The sequence below is a fragment of the Zonotrichia albicollis genome, chromosome 24 (assembly GCF_047830755.1).
Source record: "Zonotrichia albicollis isolate bZonAlb1 chromosome 24, bZonAlb1.hap1, whole genome shotgun sequence".
NCBI classification, from domain to species: domain Eukaryota; kingdom Metazoa; phylum Chordata; class Aves; order Passeriformes; family Passerellidae; genus Zonotrichia; species Zonotrichia albicollis.
The window spans coordinates 2,181,162-2,203,786 of NC_133842.1; positions in this window are offsets into that span (position 1 = coordinate 2,181,162).

Sequence of the window (22,625 nt, forward strand, 5' to 3'; positions counted from 1 at the left end):
CCCAGAGGCCAGGCTGTGCCTATGCCAGCTCTGGGGAAGGGCTCAGGGTTTTGCCCTGGCCTGCCTCAGTGTCTGCCAGCAGGAGCATGTTTCCCTGTGCAGCTGTTTAGAAGTTTGCAGGAAATGTGTCCCATGAAATATGGAGCTTCAGATGCTTTAGGTTTGCATGGTGGCCTCTGTTAAACTTTGTGTCTCCATTCTGCAGATCTGACTGGTTACCGAGTCTTACCGAAAAGTTTTCTCTGGACACTTCCCATGTTCCCTCACCCACAAAGTCCTCACATCCCATCCAGAAGAGCTCTCTTTCCTCCAAGATCAGGAAGAAGCTGCCGCCTGTATGGAGAGTGTTTGAAGAATAGGATTGATGCATTAGGCTTGATAGTTACAGATGTACATATGTTCTGATCTTTAGATGTAGTTTTGAATTAATGTGTTTTGATTGTATCTTTAAAATTTGATGTCATACTTTTAATTGTATATATTTTATTTTGATGATGAAAAAAGTAAAAAATAAAAAACATTTAAATAAACCAAGAGGAGAATGTGAGACCAGGACCAGCTAGCCTAGAAATTATGGGACGCAGCTCAGTCAATGTGCCAGTGTCTCACCACATCCTTTCCTCATTGGGCCTCTCTTCTTCCTCTTTGGCCATGTTTTCTTTGTGTCATTTGTGCTGCTGTTTTCAACTTGTCATTGTAACAGGGCCACACATTGACATGTTTGGTGGACAATGGATCCAAAAGTTCCTGTATAGTAGTCAAAGGTTTTCTACCTAAGTGTGTTCTGTGCTCACCAAAAGCCTGAGCAAAGAAACCAAGAGAAGTGTGCCCCAATCCCAAAGCTTTGCTCCTTTGCAATCTCCCACAGATCTGGCTCACAGGTGTCTTCAGTCACAATTCCATAGGTAAGAAGAGGTCATGTATTTCACTGGGAAATGATGCACTGCTTTGGCAAAGTCACCTGTATGTATATTTACCCAGGACAGCAGTCCAGCTGTGTTGTTTGCACCTTGTTTGCAGAAGGATGAGTGCACTGGGAGGCCAATAACAAGTGACAAGGGTTCCTCAAATCTGCACTGCAGCCTGGGTGCCATTCAGCCCAGAGCTAGGGGAACATTTGTTCCCATGGACCAGTGCTTGCCAGTGGAACGAATTCCTGCACAGCTGGAAGAAGCAATTCTGGATTCAGCTCCAGCTGTTGGTGGGCTGCATGATCATTGACAATGTTGCCCTTCCAGAAATTATTCTGCAGTTTCCTTTCATAGTCATTTGAAGCTTTGAAACTTCACATTTCAATTTGCTTTGCCTTAGAGAAAAACACTTCTGGGCCCAGTGCAAACTGTAACCTTCTGAAAGCAAAGTCCTCATGGTTGCCAACTTCTGATGTTGCACAATGTCACCTGGCTGCCTGTGTCTGCTTAGCTCTGGGTCTAGTCCTGGCCTAGTAAAGCCCAGGCAGGGTGGCATGTTGCAGGGAAAACTGGTCCATGAGCTTATGGGATTGCCATCAGCAGCAAAATGAATGTGCCCTTTGGGGATTTCTCTGGAGACAAAATTAGGGACCTACTCAATGCCACAATATTCTCTTAGATTATTCTGAAATATCCTAGAAAAGGCTGTGAAAATACACATCTCCTTGCACACCCACTGTTTGAAGAGGGGAACTTTTGTCCCTCCTCAAAGTCATTGTTCTTGCACACCAGAAACATGAACATCCACCAACAGGAATGATGCATGGTCCTGCTGCTGCTGCCGCCTCAGAGCACTGGGCAGTGCAGACCTGGGTGTTACCAATATAAGCACTTAATCAGCACTTCATGCTCCTTCAAGCTGTCCAGATCTCAGGGCTTTTTGTTTCAAAGCAGCCACTGCACCATCTCTAGGGAAGAACAGGAAATGTGAAACAGTGAATGCCAGCCTTGCACGGGTGTGGGGGAAAACTTGAGGTGTCTGCATCAAAAGATGAATGGAAAGAGTGTAATTGCCAAAGCAAACGCTTTGTTAGGATAGCAGGAGCAGTTCTTTACTGCATGCTTGCATGAAGATCATTTGGGATCTCCTTTTTGTGTCTCATGCAGAAAAGGAGCTCCTAATAATACCATGCTACTTAAACCAGATTGGGATGTAGCTCTGTAGTGGTTCACAATGAAGCAGACTGCCTGCTGTGTCACTGCCATCCCTGCTGAGCCTGTGAGGGACTGTAGTGTATTCCATGCCTGTTTTGCCTCCAAGCAAAGCTTGGTTTTCCTTATTAGTGTGGAGTAAATACAAGAGTAATAAAATGGACAATTAAACTGGCCACTTTGGAGGATATGCTCATGCTTTTGCATGTCAGTCCAGCACCTCATGCTCCCAAGGCTTGTTACTCATCATGAAATATTTTAACAAAAAAACCGCAGCTTTCATGTTACATCTGAATAAAACTGCATCAGATCATCAAGAATTCTGCTGTCAGGAACAAGACAAGAGCCTTCCGACACTCAGGTGCAGCTGTCCTGGATTGCTGCAGCCCTTTGTGCAAAGCTGCTGCAGACAGAGTGTTTGGAGTTGGTTTGGGCCTTTATGAAAGATCTGTGGAGCAGCGTGCAGGGCTCTCCTGGCAGGAAACTGTTTGTCCAAGCCCAGGGACACGGTGCCGGCAGGAGCGGAGCGGCCCCGCTCCCAGCCCGAGAGTCTGTGGGCTGAGCCACGCCGGGGAGAAAAGGCAGCGAGGGGCTCCAGCCCAGCTGCTTCACTGCCCTGCCCGCTCCATGGAGCTCTGCCATGGGAGAAAGCCGATGCTGGACGAGCCCCCGAGCTTCCATCAGCTGCTGGAACTGCTCCGTGACAGCTCCTTTTCTTCCGAGAGAGACCCCAGCGCCTTCTTGGAACGCGTGTCATGGGGGGATTCTGTTTGTTAAAAAACTGTTGGGCATTTTCCACTTTCATCTATTAGTAATAATTTCCTATTGCTGGAAAGGGATTGTTGGAACACTTTAGAGGAAACAATTTATTGCACAATATCCTGTTTGAAGTTGTCTCAAACTGTGTGAGACAGATGGCTTCACACAGGAGCATCCCCAAGGCTGCTGAGGGGAAGGCACAGAGGAAGACAAACCCAGTATTTCTGAGGGAACTCCTTGACACCAACCCAACCTGAGTTTTCAAACAGCAGACCTGATGTTTTGAGACATGGGCCACAGGGGAAACCTTTCAGTGTGTTTGGTCCAGGCTGGGCTATGCTCGAGGCAAAGGTGTGTCAGTGTGTTGGATAATACTCTTTTCTTGACCTAGAGATGGGGACACTGAGAGGTGTTTTAAAAACTTTTATTCCATTTTCAGTCTCATGAGAAGGGTGAGACAATACAGATGTTATAATTCAGGCCGCCACAATCAGAAGCCAACTACTTCCTAATTATAATACACTATAAGCGTTTCTTGGTCTATCAGCCTTTTGCCATGCCATGTTGTATGTGCCTTAAAGCAAATTATTTAAAACTACCCTTCATGGGTGCCACTACAATGCATCTTTCATAGCTCTGTTTTTCCAAAATCTTATTTGCAAGGCCATCTTTTGAAACTTTTTTCCAGTTCCATTTCTCTCTCAACAATATCTGTTGTATTCCATGGAAATTTTTAAGTTAGCATTTCTTTTCTCAAGATTTATATACAGATTCATACTCTGTGGGCCTTCTATTAGGCCCTAAAAGCTTTCTACATACCCATTTCCACATCAGTGCACTTGACTCCTTCTCTCCTCATTGTGCCTGGCAAGCACAGGAGCCCAGAGCTCCTGCAGAACCCATCACAGCACTCAGTGTGAGAAAACTTGTGTCCAGTCCTCGCCTGGAGCTGTGGTGCCCAACATTCCACCACACTGGAATGAGGAACTGTTCCTGCTCTTTCAGAAGGAGCTAAGGAGGTTTGGCCTTCAGATCAATTGTCTGCAGATTCCTGCAGTCCCTGGTGCTGCTCCCTTGCCAGAGGCACCCCAGGCCAGGGGGGCACATCTGGGCTGCTGTGTCTGGCTCTGGGGCTCCCTGTTCTGGGCAGTGAGGAGGAGCTGCAGAGGCTCTGCAGGACTGACAGGATGGGCTTTGGGGCTGGCGGGAGAAGCTGAGGGGCCTGGGCTGCTGGAGCTTCTCAAGAGGAGGCCCAGGGCTCATCCTGCAACTGCTTCAAGGGTGGCTTCAGAGAATCCCAGAATCATCAAAGGTGGAACAGGCCATGGAGATCATCAAGTCCAACCTGTGCTCTGACACTGCCTTGTCTCCCCTGAGCCTCCTGCTCTCCAGGATAAACAACCCCAGCTCTCTCAGCCGCTCCTCAAAGCTCTTGTGTTCCAGATCCCCCCCCAGCGTTGTTGCCCTTCTCTGGACACGCTCCAGCCCCTCCATGTCCTTCCTAAATTGGGGCCCCAGAACTGCAAATGGCACTCAAGGTGCTGCCCAAGCAGTGCTGAGCACAGGGGAAGAATCACTGCCCTGCTCCTGCTGGCCACACCATTCCTGAGCCAGGCCAGGAGCCATTGGCCTTCTTGCCCACCTGGGCACACTGCTGGCTCATGTCCAGCCTGCTGTCCATCAGTGCCCCCAGGTCCCTTTCTGCCTGGCTGCTCTCCAGCCACTCTGGCACCTTGTTGAGGGAGGGAGGCAGGGAGGGAATGGGTCCAAATCCAGTCCTTCCTGAAATGTGGTGTTTGCTGGCACTGCCAATTCCCAGATCTTGATATTTCCATATTCTGGCACAGCCCAAGTGCAGCAACTTGCTGGCAAAGAAAGCCAAAACCAAGCAAAGACCTGGTACCTACAGCAACCTGATCTCGTGTTTGCTGACACCTCCAGTGCCCAGATCGGGAATGTTTCAGATGCCTGCACAGCCTCATTCCAGCAGTTTGCTGGCACAGAAAATTAGCATCTGGAAATTTCTCAGTGCCAGAAACACTTGGCTGCAAAAAATGCAGCAATTTTCTGGAAAGAAAGCCAGAACCCAGCAACTTCCTGGCACTGCCACCAGCACCACCCAGGTCTGGTGTTTGCTGTGCAAGTGCCCAGATCTGGAAATTTCCCAGTGCTGGCACAGCCCAAATCCAGCAATTTGCTGGCACAGAAAGCCAAAATCCAGCAATTTCCTGATGCCAATACAGGTGCCCAGACCTGGTGTTTGCTGCCACTGCCAGTGCTCACATCTGGATATTTCCCTGTTCTGGCAGAGCCAAGTCCAGCAATTTTCTGGTAAAGAAATCCACAATCTGGCAATTCCCTGCTACCGCCATTGGCAATGCCAAGATCCGGTGTTTGCAGGCACCACCAGTGCCCAGATGCGGGAATTTCCTGGTGCCAGCACAGCCTGAGTCTGGTAATTTTCTGGCAAAGAAAGCCAAAACCTTGCAAACACCTGATACCTACAGCAACCCAATCTTGTGTTTGCTGACACCACAAGTGTCCAGATCCAGAATTGTTAAGGTTCCTGCACAGCATAATTCCAGCAATATGCTGGCACTGAAAGTTCACATTTGGCAATTTCCTGGTGCTGGCACATTCCCCACCCAGATCTGGTGTGCGCTGGCACTGCCAGTGCCCGCATCTGGCAATTTTCCTCATCTGGCACCACCCATGTCTAGAATTTTCTGGCAAAGAAAGCTAAAACCTGGCAATTTCCGCTTACCCGCACTGCCCAATCTGGAGTTTGCTGGCAGCAGCATCCCAGGATAGAAGGAAGGAAAGAAGGAAAGAAAAGAGGAAGGCATCCAGATCCAGTCCTTCCTGGAGCCTGAAATGGGCTGTTTGCTGGCAATGCCAGTGCCCTGATCTGGAAATTTCCCTGTTCTGGCACAGCAATTTGCTGGCACAGAAATCCAAAACCCATGGCATCTTCCTGCTACTGGGTCTGGTAACGCCCCCACATCTTGTGTTTCATGTAACCAGAACCCAGATTTGGAAATTTCTCAGTGCCAGCAGATCTGGCAGATTTCTGTCAGATGATTTGTCAATGACACCACCCAGATCTGGTGTTTGCTGGCAGTGCCAGCGCCCAGATCTGAAAATTTCCTGGTGCTGGCACAGACCAAGCCCAGTGATTTCCTGGCACAGAAAGCCAAAATTTGGAAATTTACAGGTTCGGGCACCAGCATTATCCAGATCTTATGTTTGCTGGCAATGCCATTGCCCAGATTTGGAAATTTCCCGGTGCCTTCACAGCCCAGGCCTAACAATTTTTTTTTAGCTAGCTGGGGCAGAGAAGTTCCTTGGACTGTGACTTTCTTTTTTCTTGGAGCTGTTTAAACCTGCTCTGGACTGAAAACCCAGAAAAACACCTGCAGCTCACACCTGTGGCCCACCGAGCTCTGGGACACTGCATTCCAGCATCAGAGGGACTTAGAAGAGACCGAGTGAGCCAACCACAACACACCAAAAGGACTTTCTGAATTTGCCATCTCTTCAGCACTGTCTGATGTCTTATTTAATATTATTCATTTTTCATGCTTGTGAATACTTTACTTGTTTAATAAACTGGGGTTTTTTCACTTTTCTCCAGGGAGGTGTTTTCCGGAACTAGTAGGGGGAGGGGACGCTTGAACTTGCTTTCTAGACGGACCCCTTTTGGAGATTTACTCCCAAAATTTGCCCTAAGCCAGCACAAACAGTCATCATGAAAATTTCACCAGTGCCTTAATTTCCTGGTGGCAAATCACGTGACAGAAGCTTGACCTTGTTCTCCATGAGAAATTCTTGGGAAGAGCAGACAGGAGAAGATTCCTGGAAAACTGAAACAGCATTCCAGAAGTGAAATGAAAGTGAAAGAAACAATCCAAGATGTTTTCCCCTATCTATTTCTATGCTCCCCTTTTTCATGTTGCATCCCAGTAATTCCAGATGCACCTCACCTCTAAGATCGGTCACTTAGTGATTTTTAGACACTAAAATACCATGAGCCACACAGAGTTTTCCTTCCCCTGTTTTTACAGGAAAGCAACACTGGATATGTAAGTGCAGTGCTGGGCTCAGGCAGGAATCCTACCCCAAGGGAAGGTGCCCCGACAGTGTTTGACCCTGAGCAAGGACAATGCACAGCAGGGAGCGAGGGGATCGCTGTGCCAGTGTGCAGGAGTCAGGGCTCTGCATGTGGGCTCAAGGCTGCAAAGTTCCCGTGTTTGGCCAGACGGAGGGGCTGTCCCCGGGGCGCGCGGGGCTCGAACGTGGGGCTCGTGGGGCGAGCAGGGAACGGACACGGGGACGAACGGCCCCGGTGATTCAGTTGCAGCGGCGGCAGCGGCGGCAGCAGCAGCAGCGGCGGCAGCAGCACCGGAAGAAGCAGCAAAGCATATACTTTTGAATAGTCTTTCTCTCTCTCTTTCTCTTTCCCTCCCTTCCCGCTGTCGGGCACCCTTCCCTCAAAGTCCCTTGCCCGGCGTCCCTCCCCTCTCCCCGCCTCCCTCTCCCCTGCCGGGCCGGGCCATGCCCCCGGCCCGCCCCCGGCCCCGGGCGGGGCTGCCCCGTGCCCGGCCCCGGCTGTCCCGCCGCGGTCTCGCCTCCGCCCGGCTCTGGCCGTACTGGCGGTGGCGCTGCCGGGCGGGCATCAGTGCCAGGGGCCGGGGCGGCATCGCCGCCCTTTGCCTCCCCCTGGCCCGAGCCCGGCCCCGGCCCCGACGCAGGGTCCAGTCCCCGCCCAAGCCCCGGCCCCGGCTCCTCCCGGGGCCCGCGGAGGACACACGCGGAGCTGCCGCTCCCGCCGCCTCCCCTGCGGCTTCCCCGGCCCGAGCTCCGCCGCTCGGCAGCGCGGCCGCCGGCCCCGAGCCTCCCGTGCCGCGTTCCTGGGAGCGACCGCCTGGGCATGGCCGGCCCGGGGCGGGTGAGGAGCGCTCGGGGGCCGTTGCTGGCCCGGGGCCGAGCGCTGACAGCCGCGTCCCGCCCGCAGGGAAGGCGCAGGAGGCCCTGCAGGAGCGGCACCGGCTGGGCTCGCTGCTGGGGCGCGCTCCAGGCACAGCCATGGAGCAGAGAGCCCCGAGAGTGCCCAAGCTGGTGGGCATGGAGGACGAGGAAGAAGGCCCTGGAGCTGCCCCAACACAGGAGACCGAAGAGGTGGTGCCGTTCCAACCACCTCAGGAGGGTGAGTGGCAGAGCTGGGCTGCAGGGCTGGAGCCTGCAGCTAACTTGGCCCTATGCCATGCCATGCCATGCCATGCCATGCCATGCCATGCCATGCCATGCCATGCCATGCCATCCCATCCCATCCCATCCCATCCCATCCCATCCTGTTCCATCCCCTTGGAAAATGCCCATGGACAGGACAGAAGAGGGGCCAGGCAGACACCCCGCAGTGGCCATGCTCCATCCCCCTGGAGCATCCTGGGGCTCTTCCTGCCTGGGCTGTGTTCTCCGGCCTCTCCCGCAGCCCCTCATCTCTGGCTGCGCTCGCTCTTTGCCAGATGCAGCCGTGGAGCGCACAAAAGAGAAGAAACGCACCTGTGGCCGCTTCCAAAGAACAGCGCAGGTACCTGCAGCCACCCCCACCTGGGCTGGGCCTGCTGTCCCTGCTCAGCCCAGCACCGTGTGTGCAGCACTCCATGCAATATCCCCAGCTTCTTGCCCTTCTGCTACAGATGGTGTGCAAATTCATGAAGAGGATTCGGGAGGAAGAGACCAGCGTCATGGGCACTGTGGTCAGAGCATACCCTCCCATCTTCAAAACCAACACCTGTGCTGCCCTGCTAGATATGCTTGTGGAGGAGGGTCCTTCCAGTCCAAAGCAAGTAAGCAGCCCGTGGCTTGGTGTCCATCCTCCCAGCAATTGCTTGACCTCCCAAGCCACACCTGCTGCTCACTGTAAGCCTTGAGGCCATGGCAGTGTGGTGGCAAGTGAAGCACTTCTCTGGGGCAGCTGGGCATGACTCCTTCTGGCAGCTTTCCAGGTCTCCTCTCCCTTCTGCAGGTGCCCGCCATGGTCAGGTACATCCACCAGTGGTTCGCGGCCAACGAGTTTCCTGAGTACAACCTGTACAGGCCCCTTCTGGATCTGACAGAGGCACAGCCCGCAGATGTGGTGATGGCTCTCCTGCGTGTGGCCCCATCATGTGACAGGTACAGGGCCCATGTGCCCACAAGGCTCAGGGCTCAGCAGCCCATCACTCTGTACAGCCTGTCGCAGTGGTCTGACACACAGAGAATTCCAGGGCCCTCTGGCTCCTCCCTTTGCCAGTCCCCAGCGTGCTGCCATGCTCCCTCCCTGCTCCTCAGGGGCCAGTCCCCACGGGGCTGGGCTGCCTGTGTGCTGAGGGCCAGTGGGCAGAGGCAGAGCTGGCAGCCAGCTCAGATCCCCACTGTTGCCCAGGCCACAGTGCTGTGTCCCAAACCCACTGAGACAGAGCTCTAACCCCACAGAGCTGCTTTGACCATGTGGAAGACCATCATGTGCTCATGCAGGACTGCAGAGATGGCCATGCTTGTACTCCTTGACGTGCTGGCCAACTGGCCAGAGCACAGTATGTGCACCTCCGATGGGGACCACACGGCTGTCCTTGCCCTGGCTGTGAGTTTCTGCAACTGGCCTTTGCTCAGCCCAAGCTCACCTCTCCATCAGGTCTCCATCCTCCCTCCACCACGGTGTCTCGCTGCCTCTCCTTGCTGGGCTGACACCTGGCCCAGGGGCAGCTTCAGAGCCACCAGGCCTGGTGCTCCCCCTGTGTCTCCGCTGGCCTCTCCCTGCCACGCTCGGGCTCTGCCACATGGACACCTCGGCACTGAGCTCGGGCTGCTCTGTCCTTTGCAGGCAACTGTGGTGATGTGGAAGATCCTCCAGATGCCCTGTGTACCACATGTGGTGACCGTGCATTTCCCCCACCTCTTTGTGTATCTGCTCTTCCAAGTGCTCTTCAGCACCTTAGATATGCCAGAGGCGGCCAATACCTTCTGGAAGGGATGTCAGCAGCAACACAGCCTTGCCACCAGCCCCAACAGGTGCTCCATGCAAGTCCTCCTGTCCCTGCCACGTGCCCAGGGCAGGAGCCAGTGCTCCCAGTGTGACCTGGGCTTTTCTCTACACACAGCTTTGCAGAGCAGACCCTGAAGGCCCTGCTCTGCCGACTGCACTATGAGGATGTGGTGGTGGCAATGGAAGACAAGCATGGCTGGGACATGCTGCTCTGTGCTGACACCCACCACTGTGCTGTGGGCATGCTGGCCAGGTGAGACCCCTTGCTCCCCACTGCCCCTGACATTTGTGCCCTGTGCCTGGGGTGCCCCTCACAGTGGGGCCCCGTGGTCGTGGGCCACAAGGCCTTGTCACCAAGGGACGGCCAAGAAGACTGCAAAAGGCTGGGAGAGGGGCGTGCCCAAGAGCAGCCACTTCCCAGAGGGCTCGGCTTCCCCTTGCTGGGTGCTGGAGAAAGGCCAGACTTCTTTGAGTCAGTCCTGGGAGAGCTTTAGCCCTGCTGCCTCAGGGTTTTGCTTCCTGTTTCCTCCTATCAGAGAAATGCACCATGCATCCGAAGCCTTGTGTTCCGCGATTGCATTCCACCTGCTCGGGCTGCTCAGCAAAGACACACCATGCCAGGATTTGGCTGCCATGGCGTTCCTTGTGGAGGTGAGCCTGAAGGCCAGTGCTGCCTGGCTGAGCGGCCTCCCGGCTCTGTGCCCTCTCGTGGCTGCAGCTACCCGGGATGGTGCCTGTGCCCTGTGCTGCTGCCTGGGCCCGGCCCTGTGCGGCTCCCCCGTCACCGGCCTTGTGCCTTTCAGACCCTGGATTGCCTGAACTTGAGTGAATGCCGTGACAGCATCCTGGAGGTCATGTCCAAGAAGCTGCAGAGCGAGTGCAGGGAGATGCGTCGCTTGGCCCTCAGAGGCCTCCTGGTGCTCGGCACCAGTGTCTCGGTGAGAAGAGGGCAGCGGCTGAAGCCATGCTGCCAGTGTGGGGCTGGGCAAGGCAGTCGCTTGGCCTTGCCTGGCCTTGGGGCACAGCTGAGGCAGCTGCTCCCAGCCCTCCTGCCTCTCGCTCCAGCTGCTCCAGTGCTTTGGCACAGGCCTTTGGCCTCTGAGCCCTGTGGCAGCAGGATGGCCTTTCACACACTCATGTTCCACGCAGGCTGCAATAAGAATGTGGAGCTTGCATGAAAGGCTTGTGGAGCTGCTGCATGAAAATGACAGCGACATGCTTAGGATGACCGTGGTTCTCCTCAGCCGTTTGTTCCTGTGCAATGGTGCCCCACTAGCCAGCCCCCTCGCCCTGCAGCTGGCTGGGGCGCTCCTGCCACTCTTTGACAACGTAAGGCTCTGCGCCTCCAGCCATGGCCACCGGCTACTGCCTGCAAACTTTGTGCCCTGTGCATTTTCAGGCTTGTACCCAGATGGGTGTGAAGCAGCCGATGCTGAGGTCTCTTTTTCTTTCTTTCATACAGGATGATAGCCAGGTGCAGGTGTGCTCCATGTTCATCTTCCGAGAGATGCTGTATTTTTGGCCGGAAGAGGAAAAAAAGGCCCTGAAGTCACACGTGCGCCAGAGCCTGCTCCCATTGTTCTTCCACTGCCATGACGAGAACCAACGTGTGGCAGAGGTGAGAACTCAGCAGCTGCTGCTGTCCCTCTGGCTGGGGGGCTTGGCTGCTTCCTGCTCCGGGACCTCATGAGCTGCAGCCTCCTCCTGGCCTTGGTACAGGGACCTGTGCGGGTCCTGGGCCCTGGGCTCTGGTGCCATCTCCAGGTCTTTGCTGCTCTCCAGGACTCCCGGGAAACACTGCATTCTTCAGCCACATTCCTGCACAGGAAGGATCTCCAAGACATGCTTCAGGTGGATCAGACCTGGAGGTTTGGCGAGGCCCTGGTAAGGATGGCCTGCAAGCCCCAGCCTCAGGCTGGAGAAGCCCCCTGACCGCGCTGCTGAGCGAGTGCGGCCGGCAGCTGCGCCCCTGCCCAGTGCTGCAGCCAGGGCCGCCAGCCTGCGCCCCACACGCCGCTGCTTTCCCTGGGCCGCACGGGCTCTGCTCGAGGCTCCCATGTGCCCGAGCCGGTTGCCCATGGAGCCCCCGCCCGGCGGGGCTGGGGGGCGGCACCGCGGCTCCCCGGGCAGCAGCCGGCCCTCTGCCCCTCCCCTCGGGAGCCCTTGGCCAGCGGCTGCTGGCCGCGCCTCAGGGCTCTGCGGGCAGGGGAGGCCGGGGCGGGGCGCAGGCAGCGCCCGGCCCAGGGGCTGAGCCCGCACCAACCCTTCCCTCCTGCCGCTCTCTGCAGCTGGCAGAGACCAGGAGCCGAGCGGCCGAGCACCTGCGCCGCGCCCTACGCTACGTGGAGAGCCCACAGGAGCCCCTGCGAGAGGCGGCCATCAGGTTCATGGGTGAGTCCCGAGCCCGGGCTGCCCTTTCCCTCCCCGGCCAGCCTCAGCTCCCCCCCAGCCCTGCCTGCTGCCCGGGCCCGGCGCCGTGGAGCCCCGCCTGGCCCGGTCCCCGCCTGCTGCCGCCCTCTGGCAGCCGTGCCTGGAGCGGCAGCGTGCGGCAAGGGCCGGGCTGAGCCCTGCCGGGCCAGCAGCCCGTGTGGCCACAGCGCCGGCAGCGCCGCTGGCAGGGAGCTGTGCCGCCGGCGCCGTGACAGGCTCTGTGTTCACAGGCATGGCCGCGCGGCACCTGAGGGGGAAGAAGGAAGAGCTCCGGCTCATCTGCACTGGTGAGTGAGGGCAGCGGGCTGACCGCGGGGGCTGCCGGGGCAGCTGCAAGCCCTGCCCCGGCTGCGCAGGGCTCTGCTCCCGTGGGCAGAGCACACTGAGATTTCAGGGCCCCGTGGACCATTGGTGGCCAGCAGCTTCGGGCTGATCCCCTTGCTCCCTCCTGGCCATGGCAAGAGCCAGCTGGGATGGCCCTTGCAGGGGGCTCTTCTGGGGTCCTCACAGATCCGGCTCTGACCGTGCCTCTGTTCCTCTCTCTTGCAGTGCTGGAACGCCTGACGGAGGACATGAGCAGTGCCGTGTCACAGCTGGCACTTGAAACACTGCATGTCCTCCTGGCAATACAGTATGGGCAATATTCCACCATCCAGAGGCTGCAAGATCAGCTGCGCAGGGCATGGAGGACTCGGCCTCGCCTGTCGGGGCTCGGGTGCCTGCTGTGCCGGATGACTTAGGAGGAGAGCTGATCCTGGAGGCTGTCTTTGCTGGGGCAACCTGTGCCAGGGGTAATTTTCCTTAAGATTTTTCTTTTCTTCATTTCCCAGCTAGGGTCTGGGCTTTGGCCTAGCTGTGTCCCCTGCTGATTGTGAAGTGTGCCATCAGCTGAAGGGCTTTCTGGGCTAAAAATATCATCAAGTCACTTGGACTTGCTCTTTATGGCCTCTAAAAGCTGGACCCAATTTTGGGGCCAATTTGGAGACCTCATCTATGGATGGATGGAGCACCTAGGATTTTCCCAATTGCTGGGAATGGTTCTCCAGGTCCCTGGAGTATCCAGGGCCCTGGTAAGTTCCAGCTGCACACATGCCTTGGCAATGAGAAGCAAAGGAACCCAGCCCTCTTTGTGCTACCAGTGTCACTGCACTGGGGTCATGGGATGGGAACATGCAGCCCTTGTGCTGGAGCTGAGCTGCTCTGCCCAGCACTGGTGGCTGCCATCCAAGATGGTTTTGCTTGTCCTGGTTCCCTGACAGCTGGGGCCCTGGGCAGAGCCCTGAGAGCCTGGTCTGCCCCCAGGGAAGGAGAAGGAGCCCCTGGAGAAGCTGTACCGGGTGGGGATGCTGCTGCTGCTGCTGCTGCTGCTGCTGCTGGAGACAGCAAGGGTAACATCAAGGATGACAAGCTCTTCCTCAGCCTGGCCACTGGAGGCTGAAGGTGATAGACTTTGATTCTGGCACCTTTTTCAAAGCCAAACTCCACAGGGAATTTGCAGATGAATGCCCACCTGGGGAAATTCGGCCAGATTTGGGCATGGCCCAGCCTGGCTGGGAACCAAAGGCTCCCCCTTTGCTGGGGCAGATGCAACTCATTCTTCAGTCGCTGCCCAGCTGCTTTTGGCAGGGCTGGGGCATGGGCTGGGGTGGGTACGAAATGGGAGTGGGCTCCTGGGCCTGCCAACAGCCCCCAGCACCCACCGTGCCCCGGGCTGGGGCTGGGGCTGGGGCAGCCAGCCCGACACAAACAAAGCCCTGTGGTGGGAGCAGAGGTGGGACTCCAGAACCTGTGCAGAGCTGCTTTGCTGTGCAGGCAAGGAAGGGCTTGGGCTGCTCCACTGCCCTTGTTTGCTTTAGGATCACCGTTATTGTGGGGGGCAGTGCAGGGGGGAAGAGAGAAAATGTGGGCTTTCCTCACCCATGGCTGGGTTTTTCCCTGGCATGCAGGGGTTGGGCCTTCCTCAAGACCCTGAAAGAGATGGGAGTTTTTACCTTTTTTCTTGCTTTCCCGTTTTTGCATCTGACCTCTTTTCAATAATGTGTTGTTTGTTTTTCCAGAGGAAGCGTTCCAGGTGGTCCAGTGTGGATGGGGAAGTGCTGGGGAGCAGCTGTGGCGTGGATGGGCCGTACCCTTGGGGAAGGCTGAGGCCATGGTTTGGGAGCAGATTTTCTTCCAGCTGTGGGTGGCGTGAGGTGGGTCCCTGTGTGCTTGGCAGGGTGGGATCAGAGCTTTTGGGAGCTGGCAGCGAGCACAGGAGCGTCCTGCTCTGGGCAGCTGCTGAGGGCTGGATGTGCCGTGGCTGGCTGCAGGCTGGGCACATGTCCTGCCCTCCTGCTCTGTGCCAAAGGCAGCAGGGATGGGCAGCTCTGGGCACAGCTCTGGGCACAGCCAGCATGGCCTGGGCACCGCAGGCCTTGGCACAAGGGCACAGGAGCCCTCATCTGACGGGCGGTTTCTGCTTTCTCTCCTTGCAGCCGGGCTCTGCGGGTGCTGAGGCTGCTCTGGGCTCTGCCAGGGCTCTGCTGGGCTCAGCCCTGGGCCCAGCTGGGCTGGCTCTGCCCTCACATTGCTCTGACAGCTTTGCATCAGTCGAGCCCGTTGCGAGCACAGCGCCTGAGCTTTCTGCTTTGGCAGGTGAGTGAGACTCTGCTGCAGGCCCAGAGATTGGAGCTGGGGACGCACATCCAACTGGCAAGGACCCAAACTCTCCCCAGTCCCAGCTGAACGCCTGCATCTGCACAGGGTGTTTTGTCTGTCCCATTCTTCCTTCTTGATTGGCTGGAATTGTGCAATTGCACTTTCTTCCTCCTCTAGAAGTGCCACGAGTGGGCCAAAGCTGGCGAGTGGGCCGTGCTCCTGAGGCAGTGCAGTCTGGAGCTGGTGGATGGAGAATTGCCCTTCTGCACTGCCAAACCAGTGCAAAAAGCTGTCAGTGGGACTTTGTGACTCTAAGAAATCCCTGTAAGTTTCAATGGGAATGTGCAGCTCATTCGCAGGATGAGAAGGAAGGTCATCTTGTAAAGGATTTGGGCTTTGACAGAGTTTCCATTCCCAATCCTGCTTGGAGCTGGAAGGGCACAAAGCAATTTCTTCTTGCTTTGACCACAATTTCAAATACCACTGTTGGAAACAAAGCCCAAAATTTTGAAGAGGCTTTTGAGGTCACAAAGATGGATCCATGCCATCAGCACATTTACAGTGTAAATAACTGAGTTCTCTTTTGAAAAAGATTATTTACCTCTTAATGCAAAGAATGTAACTTGGCATTTATGTTTTGTTTCTTTCATTAACTGTATGTTATGTTTTTTGTCTAACACTTGGATTTTACTCTTATCTTTTACAATTTACCTATTTTTCCCTTTTTCCTTTTTTTTCCTTTCAATAGAAAACATGTCCTATCAAAGGAATGTCCTTTGCTCCTGGTTCCCGTGTGGAGCAGCTCCCTTCCTGCTGGCTGAGCTGCTCAGGCAGAGCCCGGCAGCTCCTGGCCCTGCAGGGCTGAGGCTTTTCCCCGTTGCTGGGCACAGACTGATGGAGCAGCACTGCTGAACACGGGCACACACAGGGACCAGCAGCAGCTGCCTTTGGCCACCTGAGGCTCCAAGGCCCAAACTCTGAGCAGCCAGGGCTGGAAGAGACTGGCAGGCTCTGATCCCTGACTCTGGGGCAGGGCTGCACAAATGACCCCACAGCAGCAGCAGCAGCAGCAGCAGCAGCAGCAGCAGCAGATGGAGCTGACTTTGAGCACAGCCCCTGCCCCTCTTCCCTCCCGTGTGCAGCGGTGTCACAGCAGCCTGAGGCGCCTGGGAGCCCCCAGTGCCAGCAGGGACTGGAGATGGCAGCCCTGGGCTCCTGGAGGCTGTGCAAGGAACGGAGCTGGGCACTCCCTGTCCATGGGGAGCTTCCAGATGGAAAAGGCTGCTGTGCCCAGGCAGCTCCAAGGGCACAGAAGGGAGGGTCTGGAGCACTGGATCTGTGCCAGTGCCACAGTCCTGGGCAGCAGCCAGCGAGCCCTGGGGGAACAGAGGGCACAGCACGAGGGACAGAACCAGGCAAGGGCAGAGACTGGAGAGAGCCAGGCCCGGGAGCAGGAACAGCTGCTCCATTGCACTCTTGGAGAAAGCTCTTGGCTGGTTCAAAGCACTGAAAGGCGTGAAGAGCAGAGAGGAGGCCACAGCAAACAACGCTCCTGTTTGCACAGCCTCCCCTCTCCGTGTCCCAGAAGGAATTGCATGTACTGTGTTCTTCTCTCCGAGTCATCTTGTTCAGCATGAGCAGCTCAGCACCAGGAGCTGAAGGAGCTGCAGCCTCAGGCCACAGGAGCTGAGCAAGAGGGAACTTTTGGAGCAAAGGATTGCTGCTATAATAGCCCCAGCTGAATGCAGTGGATAGAATCATGGAATCACAGAATCCTTTCTGTTGGAAAAGCCCTCTGAGCTCACCCAGTGCAGCCGCTCACCCAGCAGTGCCAAGCCCAGCACTAAACCACGTCCCTGCAGTGCCAAGGCCTGGACACCAGCACTGAGTGAGGCCTGAACAGCAGGCCCTGAGCCAAAGGTGGCCTCTGGATGAACCTTCCAAGCAAAGGTTATCTTTGTATCTGCTCCCTAATGAAATATGCATGGTCATTAGCCCTGAGATAGATGTAGCCACTCATTAGTGAAACATGTATTGACCTTTGTGTATTTAGAAGCCAGACAAGGCCATGAAATCTGACATCTGGCGTTGTTTGGGGCTGTATGGTCAAAGTCACCTCCCTTAGTTCCTCCTAGAGCCCTGGCCAGGCTTTGGGAGGGACCCAAGAGGAGGATGAAAGCAGATGTTGCCACACTAGCAGTGCTGTCAGTTTGTTCATTCAGCACTGTCAGAGCTGGGCCCTCTCCCAGCGGGGTTGGAGCCTCACCTGGGGCTGGAGGCACCTGCAGGAATTCCCAGTGCCCAGGAGTGGCTCTGCAGCCCTTGGCTGTGACAGCTTCCCCAGCTGCTGTGTGGGTCTGGGTGATGGTAAAGGCTGAGGGTAAATGCTGCTGGATCTTTGTTAATCACTGCTGCAATCTTTGGTGGGGATGGTTGGGTGCATTGCTGAGCTGCTCCTTTTGTGATTCTTTGCTGCTCTGAACTGCAGGAAATGACACTGATTCCTTCAGTCTGTGTCTGTGTCTCTGGTGCTGACCCTGCCCACTGGCAAAACAAAACTGGCACCGTCTGGCCAGATGCCAACAAAATGTCACTTGTTCAGTGTCAATGTGAGGAATCAGTGCCATCAGAAATTCCCAGCTGGGAAGCTCTTCCCTGGAGTTCCCTGCCTCTGGAGTGGGCTGAGGTCGGAGCCCCGTGGGAGCAGTGGGGCAGTCGGGTAAAAGAAGCTGCACCCCTGGATATCTTCAAATGCATCCAAAAATTGCATATGGAAAAGACCTTGTGGGTTTGGGCAGACAAAGATGAATTTGCTGAGAGTACATAGGAAACAGCACCTTCAGAAGGAATAATTATTGTTGGAATGCTCCCACACGGAGCAACAGAAGGTTTTAATCTTGAGCTCAGATGCACTTGTGCAAGTGAAATATCAATATAATAAATAAGTATATACACATTTATAGGATAATAAGACCTTCATGTTTATATATTTATATATATATATATATATATATATTTATATATCTACGTATCTATATCTATATTTCTATATCAATATGTACATGTAAAATAAGAATAATGTGAAATATTGACAAAAATAATGTGAAATGCTAACAATACTAATTTGCTATCTTTGGCTGCTCAGGGATGTAACACTAAATACCCTACAGGACAGGATTGGCCAGGACCCTCATGTCAGTGGTCAACTTTGTGAGATTGTATACAACGGAAAAAGGAGAAAGAGATGAAATTGGTGATTTTTACAGGGTGTGCTGATACTGTGATGCAGAGTGCTTTGTCTGTTCCTGTGAAAAATACAGTGATTAAGCCTGCAGGGTTTTTCATGTACCAGACTATGCACAAGCTGCAGGATTGGCTGTGTGGGTGAAGGGGTCGTTAAAAGAACAGTTGGAAAAAATGAGGAATGGGAACCTTTGCCCATGGATAACCCATCTCCCAGATGTGCTCCATGCCCTTCACAATGGCCCACTGGGGAAATGGAACCCCCTGGCTGTGCACGGCTGCCCCCAGTTTGCAAATCCAGCCATGGGCAGTGAGACTTGGGCTGCCTGGGAACCTGTTCTGGCTGTGATGGCCCCTGGCAGGGCCAGCCCAGAGGCTGCAGGGCTGGGCCTTCATGTGTTGGAATTCATTAGGATAAATTCAAAGCAAATGAGAGCTATCAATCCTGAAACAGAAATTCAGATTCCTCCAGGACACTTTGCTTTGGTAACTGCTCCCTTGGAGCTTGGCCTTGCAAGGTGTTCCTGTCATGGCAGGAGGAATTGATGCAGAATATCCAGGAGAAATTACAGTAATTCTGTAAACAATAATGAACAAGATTGGATTATTCAACCCCATGACAGTGTAGCACAATTATTGATATTGGAATTTTGAGAACGATTGTGAAAAAAGGAGAACCAGCTCCAGTCACCAGCATTTGTGGAGACAAAAGAGTTTAGATCCAGCAGTCCTAATAATGGAGCCAGAGTATGGGTCCGGAGGCCAAAAGGCCCTCCCGAGGCAGCTGAAGGAGCAGCTCCTAGGAAAGACAACTCTGAGTCCTGAAACCTGGGCAGGGACAATGGGAATGTGTCCCTGCAGCCAGGGATTGTGTGTGAGAACAAGTAGATCTGACAGGATATTGTTTTACGCATCCTGCCAGAGCAAATCTCCCTGTTTGCCCCAAGGGCCCCTTTGGAACATGCTCTGATCCACGGGGCTCCATGGGAAGGCTGCTGTGACCCTGAGGGACTTGCACAGGAATTCCATCCAGGAGCCTGGGTGCCCCTCAGGGACTGGGACCCGGCCCCTTCCAGCCAGAGGGGAAAGGGCCCCCCAAGCCTTGTCAGCCACAGACAGCATGGTAAAGCTGAACAGCAAAGGGCCTTGGGGCATTATTCTGGAATTAAAAAGGTGCCAGCTCCATGGACAACAGAATTCTTGTTCCTAATTGGAATGAGATTGAGAAAAAAGAATGAAGAATGGTGTCACTAAAGTATAACTGATGTCTGTAAGGTGTACCCTTGGTAGTCAGCCAGAATCTTTGTCTGCCACAAACACCTCTAGTGTTTCACCAAGGGATTGGTCATCAAAAAGTAATGATGGGTTATGATGGATGGCTGATCTTCTTTTGTAATTCTTTGCTAATGATGATGTGCTTTGCTGAGCTTATCCTTTTGTAATTCTTTGCAGCTGTGCATGATATAAATGACACAATTCCTTCAGTTGGTGTCTGTGTCTTTGGTAGTGACCCTGCCCATGGGTGAAACAGGGCCCCCTCTTGCCTAAGTGTTCCCTGGGAAGGCAAAAGCCCTCCCTCCAAAATTCCCCCCTTCCTCCCTGTTCCCCCCTTCATACCCTGAGCATGATGTGCTCCAGTCTGGGCTATGCCGGGGCTCAGTTGGGGTCCCCTGTCCTGGCTGTGTCCCCTACCCAGCTCCCCCACAGCCCCAGCCCCTCCCCAGCGTGGCTGCCGAGGGGCAGGACAGGCCTTGGCTGTGCTGCAGCTCAGCAAGAACAAATCCATCTCTGCGTGCTCAGCCCTGTGCTCAGCACCCGGCCCAGCAGTGTCTCATTGCCAGGGGCTGGGCCCTCAGTCCCTGCCAGGGGTTTCCATGGCAACTGCCAGGCGACCCAGGTGTCCCCCCAGTGCCGGTTGCCATGGAAACAGTGCCCAGCCCTGCCCCTTTCTGTCTGGCTGACCTGGCCTTTGGCCCTGGCAGTGCCGTTGGCTGCTGGTTCCTGGTGCCTGAGCGGCCAGCGCGGCACAGGGCAGGTGGCCATGGCACAGCCCCCAGCAAGGGATCCCCTCTGGCTCTGGGCAATGACACCAGCCCTGAGCAAGGGACCAGGGCAGCTTTCCATGGCCACCAACCATCACAACAGGGCAGGACATTGGTTGCCATGGCACCAAACCAAGGACTGGGTCCCTGTGGCCATTGCCATGGCACCTGGTGGCACCAACGAGTGTCACTGCAATTGTACCTGAAACAGCCCTGGCACCGCTTTGTCCTGAGGGCTGCCATGGCAGCCGAGGGCAGCAACAGCTCTGCCGGCAAGTGTCCATGAAACCTGGCTGCAGGAATCGCTCCTTAGGCTGGTTTCCAAGGAAACCTGAACTGATGGGGGTTGCCATGGCACCCAGATGCGGCATTGGGGTCCCTGCAGTCTCCATGGCAACAGTCCCTTGCAATGGCACCACTGCATGTTGGGATGATGATCCACCATCACAGCTGGCCCGGGACAGGTCTGGAGTGCTCTGGGTGGCACCTTGGGCTTGGCACACACTTGAGGAGGATGTCTGTTTGCAGTGGGGAAACTCAGGAGTTTTAGATTGCTTCACAAAGAAATGAAGGAAAATCCCTCTTTGGCTGTGTGCAGCCAGTTCTTCAAGCAGGTCCCAGGTGAGTGAGGGCAGACACGATGGGCTTGGGGAATGTGGAGCAAGGTTGTCCACACTGGCTCAGAGCTCAAGGCACAGCTTCTCTGAACAGGCCAGAGCTCCTTAGGAGAGTCCCTGCATCAATATCAGTCACTGAATGCTGCAATCATCTCTTGTGTAATAAGAACAGCAATAAAAGACACCCTTTAAAATAGGTCTACATATTTCCTGGAAGCTCTTTGAACTATTTCTCCATAACTGTCAAAGGAAAACCTCCTAATCAACTACACTGCAGCAGAGAGAAATCAAGGCAGAGCCAGGGTTTGTCAGGACTTGCTTGATCCTCGTGAGCCTCACTGTGCATTTGGAGCCGAGCCCTTGAACATCAGGGCCTGGAAGGAGATTGCACAAACCTTGCCAGGAGGCACAGTCAGAGGAAACACCCAAAGTGTCTCCAGGCATTCATGGCTCCCACTGAGGTCCCTCTCCAACACAGGCTCCTCATGGACTCCTTGGAGGAGAGAACTGGTGGCCAGGATGGCACAAAAACCTCTCAGACACTCAGTGTGGGAAGGAAAATCCAAAGTACCTTCAACACATTGAGTGTCTCAAAGCATTAATGAGCCCCACTGAGTGTCACTACAAAGCTCTCCAGGGACTAATTAACACAGATAATTGGGGCCATGATTGCACAAACCTCTCACAGAGTCTGTATCAAAAGGTAAACACCAAGTTCCTTAAAATAACTGAAGTACCTTGAAGCATTAATGAGCCCTACTGAGTGTTGTTACTGACAAAGCCTCTCCAGGGACTAATTACAACACATAACTGGAGGCCATGTCTGCACAAAGCTCTCAGAGACTCCAGGGCTAAAGGCAAACCCCAAGTCCTTTGACAAACCTGCAGTCCCTGCAGGGAGCGTGAAGGAGCTCCCAGGGCCATTCCTGAGCCAGGCTCCCCAGGGACTCCTTCCAGCAGATCCTTGAGGCCACTGGGATGTGGGCTAGGGGGAGATGCTGAGGGCAGGACAAGGGGCTGACAGTGGCCAGCCTGGCTGGGGCTGTGCCAGGAGGCCCCAGGGCCTCAGCACAAGGTGTCTCCTCACAGCCCTTGGTGGCACAGACCCTGCTGTGCCCCAGGGCACCAAGCCTTGGCTTCTCTTTGTCCCACCTGTCATCACTGCCTCCAGTTCTCTGCTCTGCCTGGGGCCTGGGGACACTTTATCAGTCGTGTCCCTGACAGGGATCTCTTCAAAGTACCAGAAACTTCAGTGTTTCAATAGAACAGAGTTCTTGAGGGTTCTTGAGGGTTCTGTGACATCACAGAGCTGGTGGTGACATCACAGAGCTGGCTGTGACATCACAGAGCAGGGTGTGAGGCCATAGAGCAGAGTCTGCCATCATAGAGTGTGGCTCTGAGGCATCAGAGAGTGGGTTGTGACATCACCTGGTGGCTGTGTAGCATCATAGATGAGGCTGTGACATCACAGAACAGATTGTGACATCACAGGGTGACTTTGTGACATCAGTCTTCTGTGATGTCACAGCATTGCTGTATGAAATCACAGGGTGACATAGAGTTGTCCCTGTGACATCACAGGGCCAGTGTGACATCACAGGGTCAGTGTGACATCACAGATGGCTGTGTGACATCACAGGGGCTGTGTGAGGTCACTGGGGAGGTCACTCTGCCCCGGCCCCCCTCACAGTTCCCCCCAGAGCAGTCCAACCCTACTTGTGCACAGCAGGGTCCCCCCCTGTGCCCC